General features: G+C 41.2%; 1 protein-coding gene across 1 annotated transcript in view; it reads left to right on the forward strand.

Annotated features, from left to right (window-relative positions):
• The first annotated feature begins 5,978 nt into the window (after positions 1-5,978).
• AKAP6 (A-kinase anchoring protein 6) overlaps positions 5,979-21,184 on the forward strand; it is a 558,374-nt gene continuing 543,168 nt past the window's right edge. Inside the window, exon 1 of the mRNA XM_078448340.2 lies at positions 5,979-6,128. The gene's annotated coding sequence lies outside the window, so the exon portion shown is untranslated. The remainder of the gene's footprint in view (positions 6,129-21,184) is intronic.

Here is a 21,184-nt window from a genome sequence, read left to right on the forward strand (position 1 = left end):
ACTGGTTCAGGAGAGACATGGAAGGCTGAGTAATGGATTTCTCATTGGTGGACTTGAGCTGGCCAATTTGTAGAAAACTTATTTACTCAAACCCTGTTTTCCAACTAAAGACAGATGAACCTTTGATCTAAGATGTTTCGCTCATCATCCAAGCTAAGCCAGGTACTGTGAGCAGAGACCGTTTTTGATTGCTAGAAATCACCTTGATGAAGTTATGTAATCCAGAGCATATGATTCAGGGAAAGATGGGAGCAGTGAGGGAGCATAGAGATCCGAGGGGCTTCTGTCAAGGGTGTTAGAAGAGAAGTAGTGAGACATGGGAATAGGAGATAGAATGAACATTTACTACCGTTCACATGGAGCTGATGGGAGAAAGAAATTATCCCTGACCAAATAATTAAATCAGAGTTTGAGGGATGGGTAGAACTTAAGCAAATGAACCCCTCATTGTGCAGATGAGAAACTGAGACCCCAGGAGATTTTCCAAGGCCATACAGTTGAGAATGGTTAGAATGGAATTCCAATCCATGTCTTCAGACTCTAACTTTCCATCACATTATGTGGAGTTGAATTTATTTTTTTATGGTTCCTAACATAGGAACCTTAGGAGGAAATGTGTCTCTTGTTTCCTTTTATGAAGACAGAGGCTATAGATCTGCTATTATTTCCTTATTAGCAATGATGCTTGAAGCTCATAAGAAGTTCACACACTTGATAATAAACACCCTCTCATAGTCTGAGAGAAAGGTTGAAAAAAATTTACATGAAAAATATCAAAATCCCAAACTCATTAATGGATCCAGTTCCTACTAATATTCCTTTTTTGTCCTACTTGCCTTTATTTTTGTGATGGTTTTGGGCTTCCTGAAGTGAGTGATTTATCTTGAACAATATAATTTGTTCTTGAATCCTGCTGGTGTAAATGCTACCCTAAATAAATAGAAATAGATACAAGTCCACAAATAAATCAGACTCCCTGCTTAAAAAACAAGCACAAAATTCAGTTCTTTCTTTCTGGAAGATAAAAATCCACAAAGCTAACAGTCCATTGCCTTGCCCATGTATACGACCTCATTCAAGCTATTTGTTGACTTATTTATTTGTAGTAAGACTGGGATTTTTTCCTCCCTTGCTTCCTTCTTTTTTTCTCTTCACTATCATTCATTCTTGGAGGGGTCTTTGGTAAGGCAGCAAAAAGGGACTTTGTCAGCACAAAAATATATGAAAGACTATAAAGGTGGTGAATATTAGCAAGGAAAGGTATGTTAGAAATGGTGTCCCTCTGAGACTCTGAAGGAATTAAAATAATCAGGAGTCATAGAACACAGAGAAGCTGATTCACACTCCCCTCTCCCAAGGGTTGAGATAAGACACTTGAGGGAAACAGAGGGATCGAAGAAATAATGAAGACACAGGTAAAGAGATCAAAAGGGAGACCGGAGAGAAAAGAGCCTCACAGAGTCCACCAAAGACAAGCTCTTCAAGGACTGAGGAGTACTTGATGGAAAAAAGTGAGGGGCCCTCTGTGTGTTTGTGATCATCTAATTAGTGGAAAACATTCCTTTTGGTGATAGAGTATATAGCTAAGGTAAAATTTAGTTTGTTATCCAAACTGACACCTTTTTGCAAGTGAAAGGGGGCAATAACTGATGATGCTGACTCAACAGGTGTAAACTGGGACTATGAGGCAAATCTGGACCAAATATGGTCACAGAATCTACCTGTAACCCCTCCAGACTTCATGGCCATAACTAAGAGGTTAGACCCAATCATAGCACTGTTGTTAAACACTGATGTGTCCAGCACTGTGCTTGGCACTGAAGATACAAAACTGAGCTCTTCTGTTTCTATACCAGATGAGTTGTTTTTTTCTGTGGCCAAGACTTTCATGACACTAAAGAGCAAGGCAAAACCTTCACAGTCCAGTTCCCCAATTATGATACTTGTTAGCAGGGATTGTGTACACGACTTCCACCTGGTCTCGCCTGCAAGGTGGTGGCTGTGCACCCTGCGGCCTGATGAGTCAGAGTGGTGTAATTTTGTTCTGCTTCTGCCCCACATATGCTGATTTTAATCAAATGAATGCCTAATCCTGTAGTGAATTTTATTAAACCCTTTGCCCTTCCCCATTCCATCTGTTACGTGTCTTATTCTCTATCCTGGAATAAGCTGTATTTTTTCTGACTTTTTTTTCCTTCCGTGTTAGATATCTTTCAGAAATAGGCCTGGAGTCAAGAATTACAATCAGATTGAAGTGGGTCTGACTGAGGATTTGCAGTATCTGAGTTACTTTCTCTAATGCAACGCTTCTCTTATCAGCAAAGCCTCCAATTTTGATGGCGTGTAATGCAGTGTACTGGGGAGCTCTGCAGTTGGTTTCACAGACCTTCCTGTTAGGCCTGCAATTACGGTCTCCCCAGGCTCTAAAAGACCCTAGAGGCATACAGTTATGTGGCAACCACTTGGATCAGGATGTCTGGACTGCGAAGCCCAAGTGCCTGCTGGTGGATACCTCATAATCTTGCTTCAGTGGGCCTTTCTAATTCTTTTGATTTATTCAGCTATTTTACTATATTATTGACCATATCTTCACATACATAAAAACCAACTCAACTTGAAAACAGGCTTCAGGGCATGTTGTGTCCTGGGAATAGCAAAAGAATATAAACAAATCTTCCCCAAGGAGTTTATTTCTGTTTACTATAGTTTCTCTCCTTGGCAGGTATGATAAGGTTTTAGTTTAGAGGAATGAAAATCTTCTAAAAGATGTTGATGTTATGGCCAACTACAAATTTGGTTCTCTTTGAGGAAGGACAAGCCCAGATATCTGGGTTCTGTTCCTCATTTATTTCATGTCTGTGTCAGCTTCCCCTATTTTTAAGCTCCTTTGAGAGGAAGCTTCCTGTATCTCTCATCTTTCACGGCCTTCTTCACCCTACTCTACTACAGTCTAGTGCTAAACTCATTTTTTTCCACAGAGGAGGTATTTGATAGATGTTTCTAAACTCAATAAATATCTTTGGCCTGGAAATCAGTAATTCCCTTATTTGATGCTGACTGAAAGACTCACTGACAGGTTCTTGGAGGGAATGCATGGGTTAATGTCCTTTGAGTAACAAGGCCATGCCAAAGGTGTGGAAAATATGAAAGTCACTCCATGCACACTCCATGCCACTCCATGTGGGGGAGGTTTTGCTACCACAGTGGCTGAATCTTCAGGTCTCTAGAGATGTAGGTAAAACATAGGGTTGATACCACATCCAATTTTTTAACTCTCTTGCTTACTGCTTGTGCTGTTTGACCTACACTCACAAGCCTACGTTGTGATAGGGTAGAAGGAAAGGTGTCTTAAACCTAGGAACACTCAGCTAAATTAAAGCCCAGGGCCTGCCTTAAAAGAAGCACCCAGAATCCTCACTTGCTTCCCAAACCAGATTCAAGTAGGATGTGCCCTACCTTGAAATAGGCAGGAATCAAACTAGCCTAAAAAACCAAAGGGATTAAGACATATGACAAAAGGCCGCTTGATTCTCTACATCCTATTCCTTATTTTTTTTAGTGTTTCAACCCAGCGGTAGTGTGCTTGTGCTGTCTACCCTATTTGACATTTTCATGTTGCTTCTCTCTTGATAGTCATTGGGTTTCTCGTCAGTTAGGGATGATGATGCTTTATTACTACCTCTGGGTAAAACTCTGGTTTCCAGGAATTCTGTTTGTGTTATATGTGCTAACAATCCAAATTTCTGCCTCATTGAGGGTGGGGAAGGTGGGCCAGGACTGGCCATTATGAACAGATGATGAAAGTTCAAGGCATTGGGGAACTTCACATGAGTTTCCAAGTAGAGAGGAAGTATGCAAGTGTTTTATAGTAATTTTCTCTGTTTGGTAAGCAGATGCCCTCTTGTTCAGGGCTGAGTGGTGAGAAACAGGAGAAGGTGTCTTCCATTTATGTTGTGATAGCCATGACTTTAGAAGGCAAAGAGGTGTCACACAGGGCCTGTACAAAGTCTGCCTTTAGTTGTGAGGAAGCGGTGATATTTTGTCATTTGTTTGCTCAGAGAAGATACCTTTTTGCAACTCTAGTAATACAAAGTCTTATAGTCATCTGCCTACCAAGAAGAAGGAACAGTATGATCAATATTGTGTCTCCAACATCAAATTACATTCCTAACTCAGTGAAGACCTAGAATATAGTCTTTTGATTCTAGATAGGTGTTTTTGCCTAGTTCCATCATTTTGCTCTGTGTATGACCAGGGCTAATCAGAAATGCAGGGTATTAAATTTCTTCAGGATGGCTCTTCCCTCCATGCCTTTTCTGAGGCCCATTATTTTAACTTAAAAATCTAACACCACACATAGCTACTAAGTGTAGGGTTTCTGGCTACTGAGAATACTTGCTGGTTAATATCAGTTGGAGTGCCTTAAGCAACCACTGAAAAATCCAACAGAAACTTAGAGTTTTGTAATCTAGGCATTAACAACTAGTTGATGCTTCTTTGAAATGTAGAGATAGGGAGAAGATTTGTGGGTCCTGGTTTGGTAGAGAAGGGGGTAAAATATTCTGTTAAAAGTGAATATAGGCACAAGCCAGTTGTGTCCGGGACAGATAGTTTCTTTGTGTGGCTTGAACTTACATTTGAGGAAAGGAACTAAACTTCATAAAATTGAACTTTTAAACTCAAGTTTAAGAGAAGCTATGAAATCACAAGTTCCATAGGCATGGACTATGTCTTACACAGTAAGTGTTTTTGCAACTGGCAAGGTATTATTTTACTCTTGGTGGACACGCAATGAATGTTCATTGAATTGTATTGAATTTTCTGAAGATATGGATGAAGTTGGTGGAAAGCCCTGATTTGGGTATTTTTCAGTCTGTTTTCTCTGTGTAATTCTGGGATTTCAGGAAGGCTAAGAGGCAAGAGAAAAAGCATTACTTTTGAAGATCAAAGAGATTCATTGCAGATGGAACATGAAATGTGAAGGAATTCTGGTGAGAGATGAGGCTGGAAAGGTCTATGGAAGACAAGTCATGCAGAGTCTCTTCAGTTGGTTAAGGCATTTGGACATCATCCCAAAAGCACAGTGGAGCACAGAAGGATTTTTAGTGAGGGGAATGATGTGCTTAGATATACATATTGAAAAATCACTAGGTATAACATACAAAATGGATGAGAAGAGCTCAAGTAGGGACAGGAAAACCAGTTGGTAGACATCTCAAATTTGAGAAATGATTATTTTAACCTGAACTAGGCTAGTAGGAGTGAGAGTGGAGAAAAGTGAATGGATTTAAGAGAGGGAATTGACAGTTCTTGAAATGGACTAGATGTGGAGGAGCAAAGGGTGATAGATGATTCCAGAGTCTCTGATTTGGGCAATGATAAAAGGTGGTGCTATCAACATGACAGAGAGCAGAGCAAAAGAGAGGGGCGTGGAGAGGAGATAGAGAAGATAATGAGTTCAATTTTTTACGTGTTGAGTCTGAGGAGCTTGTGGGACATCCTAGAGATGTGTAGTTGGCAGTTGAATGAATGAGTTTCAAGTTCTGAAGAGAGATATCAGTCGAAGTACAGATTTGAGAATGATGTAGACATGGGAGTAGATGAATTTGTTCAGGGAAATACCAACATATAAAGGCTGGACAGAGTTAGAAGGGTGCATAAAGAAACCTAACCATGAGTGGTTAGAGGGATAGGAGGCAAACAGAGGTGTGCACAGTGGATGAGAGAATTTAAAGAAGGAATGGTCCACCTTCTTTACCTTTAAGTCATCCAATCTCTAGGTTCCCAAATATTTCACATTACTTTGGTCAGTAAATCCTAGATGAAGAAGAAAGAAAGAAAGAAAGAAAGAAAGAAAGAAAGAAAGAAAGAAAGAAAGAGAAAGAAAGAAAGAAAGAAAGAAAGAAAGAAAGAAAGAAAGAAAGAGAAATCATATCCAACCACTACTGTGTGAATAAGGTAGCCCAAGGTCATTGGTCTGTTTTATTTAAACATCTCTAGGTCCTGCTCCTTGTGAGGATTTTACCTATAGCAGAGAGAAAAAGAAGAAATCCTCTTCATACACTGTACAGCTGCACTGAAAGTAGCCAGCAGGGAGATTGGCCTATAAATACTATGAGCACATTAAGGTAAGTACATTTTAAAAAAGTTATGTCTTCTGGCTATGATTTAATGTGATGATTGGTGGAAGTGGAATTGAAGAGTGACAGGAAAATATTAATGGAAGGTAACACACAGTCCTTTGGCCTTAGAAAGAGCAGTGGGCTATATCTGTTCCCAGAGGGAAAGTTTGATGACTAATGATCTTAATATACACTTTAAACATTCTGACAGTGATGCAATGGGTGCTGCTTTTACTCTTAGGATAGCAGATTCTCCTATGCTCTGGTGGGGTCTCCTACTTCAAGTCTGTTTAGAGGACTACCTAAGGGTACAATGGCAGAAGCATCACGACTCCTATATTCCTATTCGAGGCTGTGGGTGCTGTAAAAGACCTACTATAAAAGGCTGTAGGTGGGTGCTGTTTTCCCTGCAGAGGAAAGGGAGCAAATCCAAGGTCCCAAGAAGGCTTGCTTTCCCAAAATATCGCACTCCCCATGTTGCTGATTAAGAGCTGGTGATTCACATTTAGATGCCCTTCTGCCCTCACCCCCATCTTAACAACACAAAATTTGAGTCAAGCTTGAACCTTGCTAAGAAAACAGTGTTGCTCTTTTTAGTCTTAGCAGCACTAGCATCTAAAGACAGCCTCCGTGGGAAGGCAGAACCTTAGTTACCTCCTCCCCAAGCTGTTACAGGAATTTCAGACCTCTGCCTGCCAAAGCACTTTTATAGAGCTTAGGATTTTTTCTTTTCTTTTCTTTTTTTTTTTTTTTTTTGGTGGGGTGAGGGAATGCCTTCAGTGATTCACTCAACTTCTCTCTCTAGGCCTCAGTTTTTTCCTCCTGAGGGGTCTGGATTAGGAGATCCTTGAGGTCCCCCAGGCCTAGTCTGTGTCTCCACCAGTGGGGCCCAGCAGCAGAGAGCTTGTTCTCAGCCAGGCCCTTCCCTGGTGAGCTCAACTGGCTTCTAGAGGACTGCTCTATATTTGAACAAGGCAAGTCATGATATATCAGTCTGCAGAAAGGGAGTTTGTTTGGAGTGGGAACTCACAGGAAGAGGCTTCTGCATTGAAAACGTACATACCCCTGTGGGGGCTGGGAGGAAGATAAAGAGCCCTAGTTTCTCTAAGGGATCTAGAAATCAGAACAGTTAGATTCTGCCTGGCCTGCTCCTGCTTTGCCTGATTTCTTGGCCTTGTAAGTTTGTCTTCACCTGTGAAGAGGCTCCTGGTTTAGAGAAAGGGTATTGGAAGCAGACAAACCTAGTTCTGTTCCTTGGCTGATGTGTAACTGAGTGAGTTATTGGACTTTCTACACCTCATTTTCTTTATCTGTTAAATGAGGATGTCTTATAGGCCTGTCATGAAGATTAAATGAGAACACACATATAAAACAACAGTGTAGAGTCTGGCCTGGGGACACAGTGCTGTTGCCTCCCTCCATCCCCAGTCCTTCTCTGTACTTTTACCTTTTCTCGCATTATTCTTCCTGCCTGTATCGTTCTCTCTACGGCTCTCTCACTTGCAGTGCTCAGTGAGGTCCTCCTGCCCTTACAGTGCTTGAGTCCTCTTGCTGTCCCAAGCATGCATTACCTGGCTTCACACTCTGTTCACTACCTTCTTTCTATAATATTGTTTTGTTGATTCTTCCCCCCTGGATTGCTGACCTTTGATAGAAGGAATCTGTCAAATACTGGTTATCTTTCTACAGTACCTGGTAAGATGTCAGGTGCATAGAAGAGGCCTAAGCAATATGTGAATGAATGGATGCAGAAAGTTACAAGGAAAATGAGGGCACAGTGTATGGTTAAGGCCTGAATGCTAAATAGGCTGCCTGAGTTTGAATCCTGGTGCTACCAATTATGGACTTTGGAACTTTACAAATTGTTGAATCTCTGTTCCTCAGTTTTCTTATCTGCTCAGTGATGGCGATGGTAAAAACAGTACCTTCTCCTTGAGTTGTGAGAATTAAATAAGTTAGATTTGAAGAATGTAGACAGCAATGCCTGGCGCATAGTACTATGTAAGGACATTATTATTATTTTAAAGAACATGAGTTTAAGATTAGACAAATCTGATTTCAAAGCCTGCTCTACTGCTGACTAATTATGTGACCTTGGACAGAAGTTATTCATTTTCTTTATGCTCTAATTTCTTTATCTATAAAATAGAGATAATATAAATTTTTGTGAAGACAAAATTGAGGTAAGAGCCCAGCACATAGTATGTGCTTGATAATCCATTGGTGACTAGATGCCTGCTTCAGTCTTCCAGAAGTAAGAATTTGAAGTGCCTGTATGAAAATCATTGTGGTGGCTCAGGCCCCATTAAGGAAACTGAAAATAGGTTTGTCCTGACTGGAAAGGATTGAGAAAAGAGTGGAAACAGGGGTTGTGGGTGTATTGCAGGAAGGACTGGGAAGTTACTTTGTGCTGGTTGCTAAGCTGTATCACCAAAATTCTGACCAAATTAAGTCATTAAAAATACATTTGGAAGGAGCTAGAGACTTTTGCCTGTGTGAAATCCCAACACAGGTCCACAAGTCACCTTTCTGTGTATCTTTGATTATGTAACATGTTTCTTGTGCTTTGTCCTGACTTAGCCAGCTGTGTTACTATCATGGGGATGTTGTAGGTGTGGGCTAGTGGACACATGCCATCCTCTGCCAGCCAAGTGCATCTGTGATTCTCGGCTTCCAAGAAGGTGAAATATGCCAGCTCGGAGCATGGGTATCTGAAGGGTGCCACTTGGCTTCTTCTTCTGAAGCCAAGCTGGGACTCAGAGAGTCCTAATTTCTAGGGTTCAGTCTATTGATTCTCATAACCAAGATCGCATTTGGTGCTGAGTGATGTTTTCTTTTTATTTTTTTAATTTCTTTTTATTTTTGAGAGAGAGGATAGCGAGTGGTAGAAGGGCAGAGAGAGGGAGAGAGAGAATCACAAGGAGACTCCATGCTGTACGCACCAAACCCAATGCAGGGCTTGATTCCAGGGACTGTGAGATCACATGACCTGAGTTGAACTCAAGAGTCAGACACTTAACTGACTGAGCCATCCAGGTGCCTCAGTGCTGAGTGATGCTTTAGGCCCCAACAGGAGCTATGTCCCCTTATTCTTTGCTAGCACTGAGGGGCCAAATGTTTTCTGCCATTCAGGGCAGAGGGGATCTGAGTGGTTTCAGTCAGGAGCCCCACTAGGTCCATTGTCCTTACAGGAGGGAGTTGGGAGGGGGAGCAAAGGAGAGGCAGGCAGGGTGGCCTTGACACCGATTACCTCTTTCCCAGTTGTCTTTGCTGTGTTTGAATCACAGGACTAGGGATTTAAACCTCTCCACCACCATCTGGATCTGTGTTTAGACTTTTCATGGTGCAAGCTTCTCATGTCCCTTTTTTCTGTCTTTATGCTGCTTCTTTGTTTGAATTTAGTGCTAAGTCTGCAATGCAATAAATTCTTTGGAAAATAAAAGTAATACGTGTCTACCTCAAATTACAAATTTGCTGCATATTTGCAGTGTCATCTCACCATCTCATCAACATCTTGTGGCTTCACCGTTAGCAGCGCCGACAACTGGTTTCAAATATCGAGATAAAAGTACCTACTTTCTTTTTTCATTACCACAAAATTCTTTATTATTATAGTCTTATTTTCACTATATTCAGATGGGAGGACTCTTGATTAACTTCATTTTGCAGAGTAAAATTCAGATATGGGAAAGTTTAAAGAAGACTGTTAATTACATTCAGGTAGTAGGCCTGGCTACACCAGTTCAGTAGTATCAACCTGGCTGTGCACCTGAGGAGTTTAAAGAAACATGATGCCTAGGTCTCACCTGAGCCAATGAAAAATGACAGTCCATTGAGGAGGTGTCAAGTCAAGGAGATTTCAGTCTTTTCGGGTGAATCTCATGGGCAAACATAGTTGAGATTACTGCTGAACTTACTAAGAAGGCAAGATGTCATTTTCACTGTTGGAATTAGGAAATCACAGGAATGACTGTAAAATGACTGTATATTTAAAAAAATGTAACTGATAATGTTAAATTAAAACTTGCTTAATGCTATTACTTTTCAAACCAATTAGCATTTTGTTTGTGAAGGTTTTTGGATAGCAACAGGTACAAGCATTTGAATTTGTATTTTTTGTTTTAAAGAATAAAACTCCAGGGTATTAGGACCAGAAATGCTCACTCATTGTTTATCAGGACCTTATTGACTATAGTGAGTGTATCTCCGTGCTCTCCCCTACTCTCCCCTGCTCTCAGGCTTGTAGTCATTGCTTATGACTGTGCTAACCTTAGTGATTTCCAATGAGGTTTTGAGCAGAGTGCCCCTAGGGGGCTATTCAGAATTGCTTTCTCAGAGTAAGGCTTTTTGAAACTATACCCTACAGTCACATCCTTCAACCTCCCCATTCTGATCTGTTCCCTAAGGGTCCTAGTTAAGTAATACTATAGCAGTCACCCTTGATAATTGATAGGAGTGTATCTTTTGGCTATGTGAGAACAGAAATTAGGTTGAGAGCCACTTTTCTTAAAAGTGTCCCCAACACTGTTTAAAGTATGATATATTTACCCTTGACTTTAGAGGTTTATATGGAAATGTCAGGATAGTTGTCACAAAAAACCTGGGATTGGATATTTTTTGCCTTTCATCTGAAAGTTTGATGCATCTGTAGTTGGGATTCTGTCCCTTTTAGGAATAGAGTTCAGAGCAAAAAGTAAACCATTCTGTGGAACATTTGCCCTAAAATGGCACCTCATGCTGTCTGAGTCCCTCTTGAACCACGAAAGGGATTCTTGAAGTTTCTAGCTTGGCTGGGTTGCTTTGGGAGCCAAAGAGAGTTCTAGTCATTAGCATTGGTGAGTTGTTGCTCATTAGCATTTGTGTGAACCAACAAAGGGTGTGAAACCCTAGCTTGTGGTGGGGGGGAGGGTGAGAGGGATTGTTTCTCCTTGGATTAATACCAGGGTTATTTCCCTTGGTGCAGAGCCATTCTTCTCTGTGTGGGAATGTTTAATGTTCATACTGTTAGGTGAGAGTCTCATTCAAAGAACTTATTTTAAATACACATTTTTCTCAATTTATATTAAAGAACCTACAAACCCAACAAAATACTCTTTGTCATGATGGTTTGTTCAGAAATTTGAAAAGGCATTCTGCTGTCTGAGAGAGAGTTTTCCTTCAGTGCAGGTCCAACAGTCATTCAAGCAAAGGGTTAATTGAGGCCAGAGAGGCTTCTCTGGCAGCCTGCAAGCTTTGTGCAATAGCCAAGCTGGGGGCTGGGAGAGGCTGATATTCATTTGTTTGTGTATAAGGCTTTCATTCCCAAAGTCTTAGACATCACATACCAGGAAAGATGATTGTGAAAAGCAGGGACAAACTCAAGTGGTTCCTGGCTGTCCTGGTTGCCTCTGATACATTTAATTCTGCCTGACAGTGTTTGCCACTTGGTTGTCTAAACAGAATTTTCTTCTCCAGTGGTGAGTGAAGATTAATTGTTAATGTCCAGTAGTCAATGATGAGTATTGGAGTAAAACTTTTAGTTTGGAGATCTTCAGCCCTCCCTTTCCATTGCACTACGTTTAAGCTTTACCCTGGATTTGTTATGCTTGATGAGGTGTAATGGTCTTTGACTCTGAGAAACAGTGCAGAGGGGTTATGCAAGAGACCAGCTAGAAATGTCTCCCAGGACCCCGAAAACTCTGTCACTTCCTTTTCCTCCAGGTTTCCAAGCTCCTGGGATCTGGATATAGCAACAGCGCCCCCTAGTGTATGATAGGGTGAGGATGGGCTCCTGGTGAACTCCAGGAGGAAGTGTTCTGCCTTTACACAGTGAGTGAGCTGTGAGAAACAGGCAGCTTGCATTTATTTAACACTATGGCTGAGACCAAATATGCAACGGCAGTGTGTCTTCTAGGTTTTGATAACGGAGAAAGGAAGATAGAAACAGCAGGAAGACAGTGGTTTAGATGATTGTACAAAGATGTGAAAGCTAAGGAGAGCCACAAAAGCGAATCAGATCACTAGGGAAGGGAGCTGTTCCTATGAACAATTTGCCATTCTTCCAAAGAATTCAAAGCTGGGCCTCCTGCATGGAGAGGAGGATGGATAGGGCCTGGCCACAAAGGCTTTCCATTGCTGACTGAGACAGGGCCTGCAACCGGGCCAAAGCCTTCTTTTAGAGTAAAACTGAAATTACAGACACTGCAAGCAGCAGCTTAAAGGCCACTAACATATAAATGATTGATAAACATTACCTGCCAACAGAATTTTGATCAAAGGAACTAGACTTAAGTACAACAGGGAGCAAAAGGAGGGTACAGACAGACTACAGAGAGAAGGGAAGAGGGATACTTCCTTCCCTCATTTTGTTCATCCAATAAATATTTATTGTTGAGCAGTTATTCAGTGCCAGATTTTGTTTTAGGGATTGGGGATACAGAAGTGACTAGAACAGAGTCCCTGCCCTCTTGGAACTTATATTCTTTACATTTGCTAAGGGGCAGGTCACCACAGCTCAGTGATTTATTTCCAGGTAGAATGTGATTTGAGGACATGGAAAGTACCTACCACTCAAAACTGTGTCTGCCCCAAAGCAGTCTTTTCTGAAATTTCTAAACTGGAGCCCCTTGTTTATCAAAGATGTGTTCTCTGAGAGAACTAATAATGAAGCCAGAGACTTTGGCTCCATACCTACTGTCTGGTGAAAATGAACAACCTAACAAGACTTAGAGGGATGAGGATACTGAGGGGTAGAGTTATAATGCTGGCACTGGCAAGTTGTGGCCTTGAGGAATTTATTTTTCAGGACCAAGTTTTCCTCATCTGGAGAAGCAGCTATGTTAATTCCTCCGTCAGATCCTTTCTAGCTCTAACATTCTTTTTTGCGTGGCAGGTAGCATCCAGGGAAGCACAGAGCCTGGAGCACCCCTGAGAACACTGGATAACTGTTTGGGAGTGGGAGTGGGACCAGATTAGACACTGAAAAAAAAGAGAGGGAGTATGGAGAAGGAGTGTGATTTGACCATTAAATCTGGGCTATTTAAAGAATGTTTCTGGGGCATTTATTCCTGGGTCCAATTTCTGACTAGAAAATGCCCCAAAGGGAAAGTGGTGGTGTGGATATGGTTGCTGCAGATATGGGGGGAAGCCCAATTATTATACTTTTATAGGTCAAATAATAATTATTTACAGAGCTCCTGGTTCTAGATCATACACCTGAGCTGCAGCTGCTTTAAAGAGCTTTGTGGGGTGGATATTCTTGTTGTGTAGTGTTTTTCCTTTCACACTCCTGTTCAGGATAGAAATGGAGTACCATAGGCTGATATTCTTTGAATCCTAGAGAGCAAGTGACCTACTTTACTATTGTGCCTGAAATATTCAATTAGAGTGTATTTTAGGAAACACTTTTTCAGCTTGAAATATGATTTTTGCTTTTGTGAAAACACACTGCAGTAGAGAGATACCCTTTTGGTTTTCTTGGCCGTTCTCGTGACCTAGTGTATAACTCTGGATACTTACATGACTTCTGTCCTTGGAATGAGGCAGTGTAAAATCCATGGGTTTCTTTAGAAAAGATAATATATAACTGTACCTTTATAAACACATGTGATGAAGATTAATGAAAACTTTGATTGGGTTTAGAAATTTAAAAATGCACAAGTTATATGCTGGACTCTCTAACAGCTAGATGTTGATCCTGGTCTTTGCAGTTCACTGGTTAGGCTCTGTCTTAATATATATATATAATATATGTATATATAATATATATATTAAATGTATATGTACATATACACATATGCATATATATATTTATATTTTTAATATTTATTTTTGAGAGAGGGAGAGAGAGAGTAAAACAGAGTGCAAGTGGGGGGAGGGGCAGAGAGAGAGGGAGACACAGAATCTGATGCAGGCTCCAGGCTGAGCTGTCAGCACAGAGCCCAACATGGGGTTCAAACCCAAGAACCTCGAGATCATGACCTGAACCCTACTGAGCCACCCAGGTGCTCTGGTTAGGCTTTCTTGACTTTGCGGTCCTTTTTCTTTGTGAAGAGTTTTCAGCCTCTCTGTGAAGAACACAGTACTGTATAAACAGGATTTAGGGATGGAATGTGGGTGGAGCTTTTTATTTGCAAAATTTCTTCTTATACATGGCCAAGTTTTAAAGAAATCAGGCCAAGGACCAAATGAGAGGCAGAAACCTTGGGTGGCTTTAGAGTTTTCTATGTGTGTGTTCTGCCATCTGCTGGAAAAGGATCACCAAGCTTGGAAAGCTGACTGGCAAAGTGGAAGAGTGTGAGCACGCCTGGCACCTCCATCTCTCCCAGGGCTGGGCAGAGAACAGCAGAGCTCATAAAATTCCATGATGCACTTGGATTTCTGTTGGATGACCTTAATTCACAACTAGAGTTGTATCCCCCAGGGACTTCCCCACCAGTTGTTGAGCTCAGGGCCAGATGCCTCAGGCTCAGGCTGCTTTGGGAGCCTGTATCACAACTTCCTCTGGATACTCAGTGTGTTGACCAGGATTGCCTTGAAGTATTTTTCATTGGCTTTAAGTGGAAACAAAACAAAATTTTAGATCCAAAATAGGGGCCGGGGTGGCTGCCTTTGTTGTAATATCAATATAAGAGGGCCTATTGACCTAGTGAGGAAAGGAATGCAGTACCCTTTTTTTCTGAGATTATAATCTCTTTACTTTTTGGTGTTAAAAGCCCTTTTACAAAATGATGATATTGGTTGTGAGTTATCACTTTAAGCATGTATTTGCTTGACAAAAGAAAAGGCTACTGTAAGTCAGTTCCCTAATTCTTTCAAAACCTTCTCTTGTCTCTGAAATCCCAAAATCTGGGCAGATGTGGTGTGCCACTCCCTGTGGTCTCACCTTTCCCTGCATGTGACAACTTGAGTGGAAAAGTGGGGTCAATAACTTCCATATTTTCCCTGGAAAATTCTCCGTGGATTTTTCTGTGCTGTGACCCACATAGAAATGCAAAAGTAATAGTGTGGTAGAATGAGGATAATATCTCTTCATTAACTGGGTCGCTACTTTATAGATGAGTTTTGGTCTGTAGTGAATGCTTGGCCTGGTTTCGCACCCCTTTGGATCATTTTCTTCCTCTGGAGTTCTGGATGGAATGTGACCTTCCTGGCTGGATATGTATGTGGAACTCTCATGGGAAAAACTTAGATTTTTGGCACTCTGACCCTCCAGGCAACTAGGACAGGATGTGGACATCCAGCCTCTCTGTTTCTTGCAATTTCTCAGAGGTATACAGTACTTTTGAAAGATTTTTAATGAGAACATGACATTTAAAGTCTATGATTAGTTAGGGGCACTTGGGTGGCTCAGTTGGTTAAGTGTCCGACTTCAGCTGTCATGCTCTGTGCTGACAGCTCAGAGCCTGGAGCCTGACTCAGATTCTGTGTCTCCCTCTCTGCCCCTTCCCCACTCGTGTTCTGTCTCTCTCCCTCTCCAAAATAAATAAACATTTAAAAAAGTTAAAATTAAATCTATGATTACTTAAAAAATTCTAGTAAGTAAACTAATGGAATAGACTTTCTTTTTTATTAAAGGTTATAATTACAGAAGAGTAATTTTTTTCCCAAATTTTTAAAAGTTTTAATTCAAATAAAATTATAAAGCTAAAAGAAAACAATAAAAGTGGAGCTACTCTGATTGAGGTAGGGTTGGTATTTGATTCTGTGGAACCTGAACTGAAAATTGCTAGTGTAGAAAAACCGAACTGAAATTTATTTTTGAGAAGATATTTTGTTAAGAGGGAAGATTGTTGAGATCTAAGTAGGTGGAGGCCGAGAAAATTAGTTTGTACTGAAGCCAGAACACGTGCTGTCTTCATTGGAAATAGATATTCTCACAGAAAAAACTTTTCGTATATTTACCTGTTGATAACAACTGCTTCTGAACAAGCAAGGACATTCAGGATTGCAGGTTGTGAGTTTCATATGGACACACACAGAGGCTTATGACCTAAAGGCCATGTGAAGAAGGCAGAAAAATCCAACCTAGTTAAATTATCATGGGCCAGATTGTTAGAAATATGTCCAAGAAGTGATTTCATAAAACTTTGGAAACTTGGCTGAAAACACTGGCAGATCTGTATCATCTGGTAAATATTTAGGACTTTGTATATATTATCCTCAAGGAAAGGCAGTACACTGTAGAAATTATTTTTTTTTCAACAAAAACAACAAAATACTGTAAGATTGTTTGCTTTTTAAGCTAATAAGAATTTTGGTAAGAGAATAAGTTTTTTTTCTAGAGATGGGGTGGGGAAGAGGTCTTATTTCTGACAAAATTAGTTCAATTAAAATTCTCTCTCATTGAAGATAAGCAGATTGAAGTTTGCTATGATTTTGTTTGTTAACTCAGCAAAGTCTGGACATATGGTAGCTTCATTTTTCATCACCTGGTGTTTTTTTTTTGTTTGTTTGTTTTTGTTTTTGTTTTCTTGCCTGAAAGACCTATGAGATTTCATCATTACCTGCATCTTAAAATCTTAGTGTGTAACTGAATGGCAGTTGAAAATGTGAATTCTCCTATGTCTTAGGAGACTTGGAAAGCAAAAAGATGGAGTTCAGGGATAATACTCCCCAAAGGGAGCAATCAAACATTAAGGCCACATCCTGGTTTCCTCAAGTCATAGCCTTCTCTTAATGACACCATCTTGTATTTCATTCCCATTGGGGTTCACACCTGTCATCTCATTTGTCTTTCAAATATCCATTAATGTAAATGGATATAGTAATCACGCACCTGTTATACAACTTGGGAAACAGAGTCACAGATGAGGAGTTACTTTCCTGTCTCCCTTTTCTGCAATTCATTGTTCTATTGGTAATAAGGATAATAATTCACTAATTATGTCAACCGTTCACTAAATGCCCAGCACTTTACATGTATTATCTCATAATTTCTTGTGAGGTAGGTATTTACCTCAGATGAGGAAATAGTGGCTTATAGAGATCAAAAACCTTGCTGGAATTTATACAGCTAGTAAGTGGCAGAACTAGAGCCAACCCAGGTCAAATTCATGACCCATGCCTGAAACCATTACACGGTACTACCTCTCCAGTCATATGCTACTGGGAAAGCAGCTTCCGCAGCCCATTTGAACTCAGCTGTCTATGTCTGGGCTCTCAGCCCAGTTACCCTCCTTTACGTCTGGCATACAGAAAAGTTAAGGAGTTCATTTGGACCTCCTAGGAAAGTGTTCTGGAGAGACAGCAGGGTCCTGCTCTCTAGCTAGGGATAGCTGTCACTTTTAAGACCCTCTCTAAGATGTTCTAACAAAGTACAACAGAGACTCTGTACATGAATATATGGTCTATGTAAAGACTCAGTAAACAGCTACTCAGTAATTTCTCAAGGCCTAAGCAGGCAAGCAGGAGGCCTCAAACTGGACATGCCTACCCAGTGTGTAGGCAGACAATATCTCAGTCTTTATTCCCATCTGGGCCTCTTCCCCTTTCTGCTGACTTGGGCAGAGTCCCAACTTTTCCTTACAAAGAATCAAAACTAAGACTTCTTGGCTGCCCAAATCAGATCGTCACTAAGGTTTGGCCGACTCTCAGAAAAGACAGGCAGGGTTGGCCTGAACTTTCCTCCCTTGCATTCCAGGAAATTAAAACCCCACAGAAGGAACTTAAAACCAACAACTGTCTCCTTCATACCATAGTTTTGGCTTTGACTCAAAAACTGAATATATCTGATTGCTAAGTAAATGGCAACTTTGGGGATACTGTCCAGACTCCCTAGCTTTTAACTCATTTATCTTTAGAAACCTAACCCTTCTCTTTCGGCTCCCAGGCCCGTATAAATGAAATTGTTTTGGGTATAGTTTATGCTAAAATAACTTTTTGGACTGTTACCGTTTTTAAATCCTAATAGTTACCTTTGTTACTTTGTTGATTATGAGTTTTCTAGAAGAAATATTTTTGTAGAACATATGTTCTTTGGATCCTGTTTGTACAAAATTTACCTAAGGAAGGTGCCTTAAATGCCTGAGTGTACTATTTGTTTTAGGAGAAGAGATATGTAAGCTCTCCATTTCTCTCTCTCTCTCTTTTTTTGTTTTTGGTTCTGTGAGCTAGTGAGATGTAACTTCAATTTCTCCCATTCCTCAAAAATTCAAATATCTCAGCTACCCACCACAATAAAATATCACAAGTGCTTTAGGAATTTTAGAGGAGTAAGGGTGTGGTCAGAATCCTGCCTTTTTTCTCCTAAACACAAACATCTATTTACTTTCTAATTCACCATAGAAAATGTGACCTTAATTTTAACCTCTGCATATTAAGAACATGATTTCTGACATTCCATTCATTACAGCAAAAGTTCATTATTTTAAATATCTCAGATGGTCATTATAATGCTTTGTTTCCTCTTCTGTTTCCCGAGAGGGAAGCAGTGTCCCTGCATCTGGCAAATGGGAAAGAGTTAAATAGATAAACTGTGACTCATCAAGCAACTCAGCCCTGGCCCCAGGCAGCAGGTGGTTCTTTTGATCTCTCACTAAACTCAGACTTTTGCAGGAAACTGCCCTTGAGGAAGGCAGTTGAAGGGATTTGGCAGTTTTGTAAGCAGCAAACAGGTGAGCAAGATAATCCTTTTGCACTCCAGAGACCTTATAAAATAGTGCTGGAAACAGATGTATAGGGGGCCCCAAACATGGCCCAAACATGCAGTTTCTGTAAGGCACGTATTGTCCAATCATGAACCATAGAAGTATAGTTAATGATGTCTTACCTATGTCTTAAATCCCAAACTAAAAGAGAATGTGAGACCCTGCTTTTAGCAGGTTTTCATATGATATCAAAGAAAGCTCTGTCTCTTGGCAGAGTGCACTTCCTTTTGGAAGAGGACCTCTAACCCTGCAGAGCCTAGAGTAATGAGGATAGGAAATACAAAGATCCACTGTGGGGTCACTGGAAATGATAATAAGGCAGGGGGCACTCCTGTTTCTGCTTCTTGGTTCCCAGACCCATGAATTCTTCCTTCTGAAACACAGGGCCATATAGATTTGTTACCTATATTGCATCTTGAAGGATGACACCTTATCCTTGTAGAGGATTGCTTCCAAGCTTGTATCTCAACTCTACCTTCAACCAGGACATTCCAGGGCTCTATCAGGCCAGTGGCTTCTGGCAGGTACAGTATGTGATATAACCAATGCATTACATGGTCATGGACCCACTCCACATGTCCTTCACTGTAGAATTGGTTCCTTGGTTGCATGCTGTGTTTTGTGGGATTCCATGTCTGTGGAATAGGCACCCTATGATCCCTGGATAGTGGTGCTGTTTGAGGCTCTGCAGATAATAAAGCAAACTCACACTCAGAATAGGTGTCTATATAGCAGGATTCTCGCACAGAGAGACAGGACACTGAGGCTTTCTTTGTCCAGGAAGCAACTTTATTCATCGTGCCAGCACGGGCTCAGTGGGTTTGTACCCTAAAAACTGAGCCCTGAGCACAGGGCAGTGTAGACTTTTATGCAATTTTTATTTCTTTGTGTCCCTTATATGGTGATACATATAGTCTGATTGGGCACAGTCCAAGTTACAGAGTCATATCAGAGCTATGCACACATGTATAGAAGTTGATCGGGCCAAGTTGCCTTTCTTTGTTCTGAGAAGGCCTCCACCGCATTCCTTAGGGAGGGGCTTTACCACACCTACTCCTCTGAGAGTGAATCACTGATCCTTGAAGAGGTATAATGTCAACTTACCACCAAGTGACCAGTTAGTCTCCTTGAGGATTAGTGCCATATAGGATGCAGAGCATTAATCTCTGAGGTTGGAATTTCAGAAATGGAAGTAGCTAGATTGGCCATGGTAACTGGGAATCATGCTTTGGACCCCAGTATTGCCTTGGTCTCTGCCACTGTGGGTATGCACCCATCTTATATGTTTCAGGGTGGTTAATGATAAAGGCTGACTCATGTCAACTGCTAAGTCATTTTGCCTATTGTTCAGTGCCTGTTCCAGGTTCTGATGGGCATCAAAATGTAACCCAGAAATCTTCACACTTCATGCTCATAACTATAAATCTATTCATATGGATCTTTTTGTCTCTGATTTTCTGGTATCTTTTCCTTCTAGTCCCTGACCAGCCAACTGCCTTCTAGCAGTTGTAGTAATTTTGTTCTTCCAGCTTGTGTGCTATCTATTGCTCTCTATTGCTCTGGGGACCCATCAGCCTATGACTATCAACAAGCTAAGTTTTGTGACTGCCTCTGGTACCATAGGCTCTGGCCTATAGAGCACAGCCACCACTGAAATTCTTAGTGATGCTGTTCCCTTTCTCACTAGCAAATTCCTGACAGCATTTGTAAATGAAGTGTCCTCTTGGCTCCTCCATGAAATATAATCCTCTGGTGGGTCATCTGGCCAAACGTGATGCAGAGGTGGCCTACCACTGCTTGGTAGGAGCTAGCACATCCCCCATGCAGGGAGACACCACAGAGAGCCTGTCTGCCATTGGGAGCACATGCTACCTAGATGAATGGTGCTGCTTCCCTCCAGTATACCTGTTTCCCTTAGCCTCTTTATCCCTTCGTCTGCTGCCCGCTGTGGCAACCCAAGCATTTCCACTTTCCTTAGCACAGGCTATCATTTTCTCCAGGCTTCTAGGGGTCACATTGCTTGCAAGTTTGCTCCTTTCCTGGAGTCCTTGCCAGAAGGTTAAATCTCATATCTCAAGAGAGTGGCCCGAAGAATTTATTCTTGCTTATACAGTCTTATATTCCCTCTTCATGGATCAAAATCCAGCCACAGAGGTCTTTCTCTGGGCTGTCAGGACATGCTGACTAATACAGCATCTCTCTTATCAGTCCTAGTTTGTCACTCCAGATTATCCTGGAATTTATCCCTAGCTAGTAGTTTGGCAGTGAGGTGACAAGGTGGGGCTATTCCTGAAGGTGGCATATGCTGCCTGTGGCAGAGAGGCCTCTGCAGGGTCTTTCTGCATGGGGGATGTGCTAGCTCCTAACCAAGAGTGGTCATCTATCTCTGCAGGGAAGTCTGTACAGCCATAATCCTCAGGTGCTTTAACCCACATG

This window comes from Panthera onca, chromosome B3, assembly GCF_046562875.1.
Source record: "Panthera onca isolate mPanOnc1 chromosome B3, mPanOnc1 haplotype 2, whole genome shotgun sequence".
Taxonomy (NCBI): domain Eukaryota; kingdom Metazoa; phylum Chordata; class Mammalia; order Carnivora; family Felidae; genus Panthera; species Panthera onca.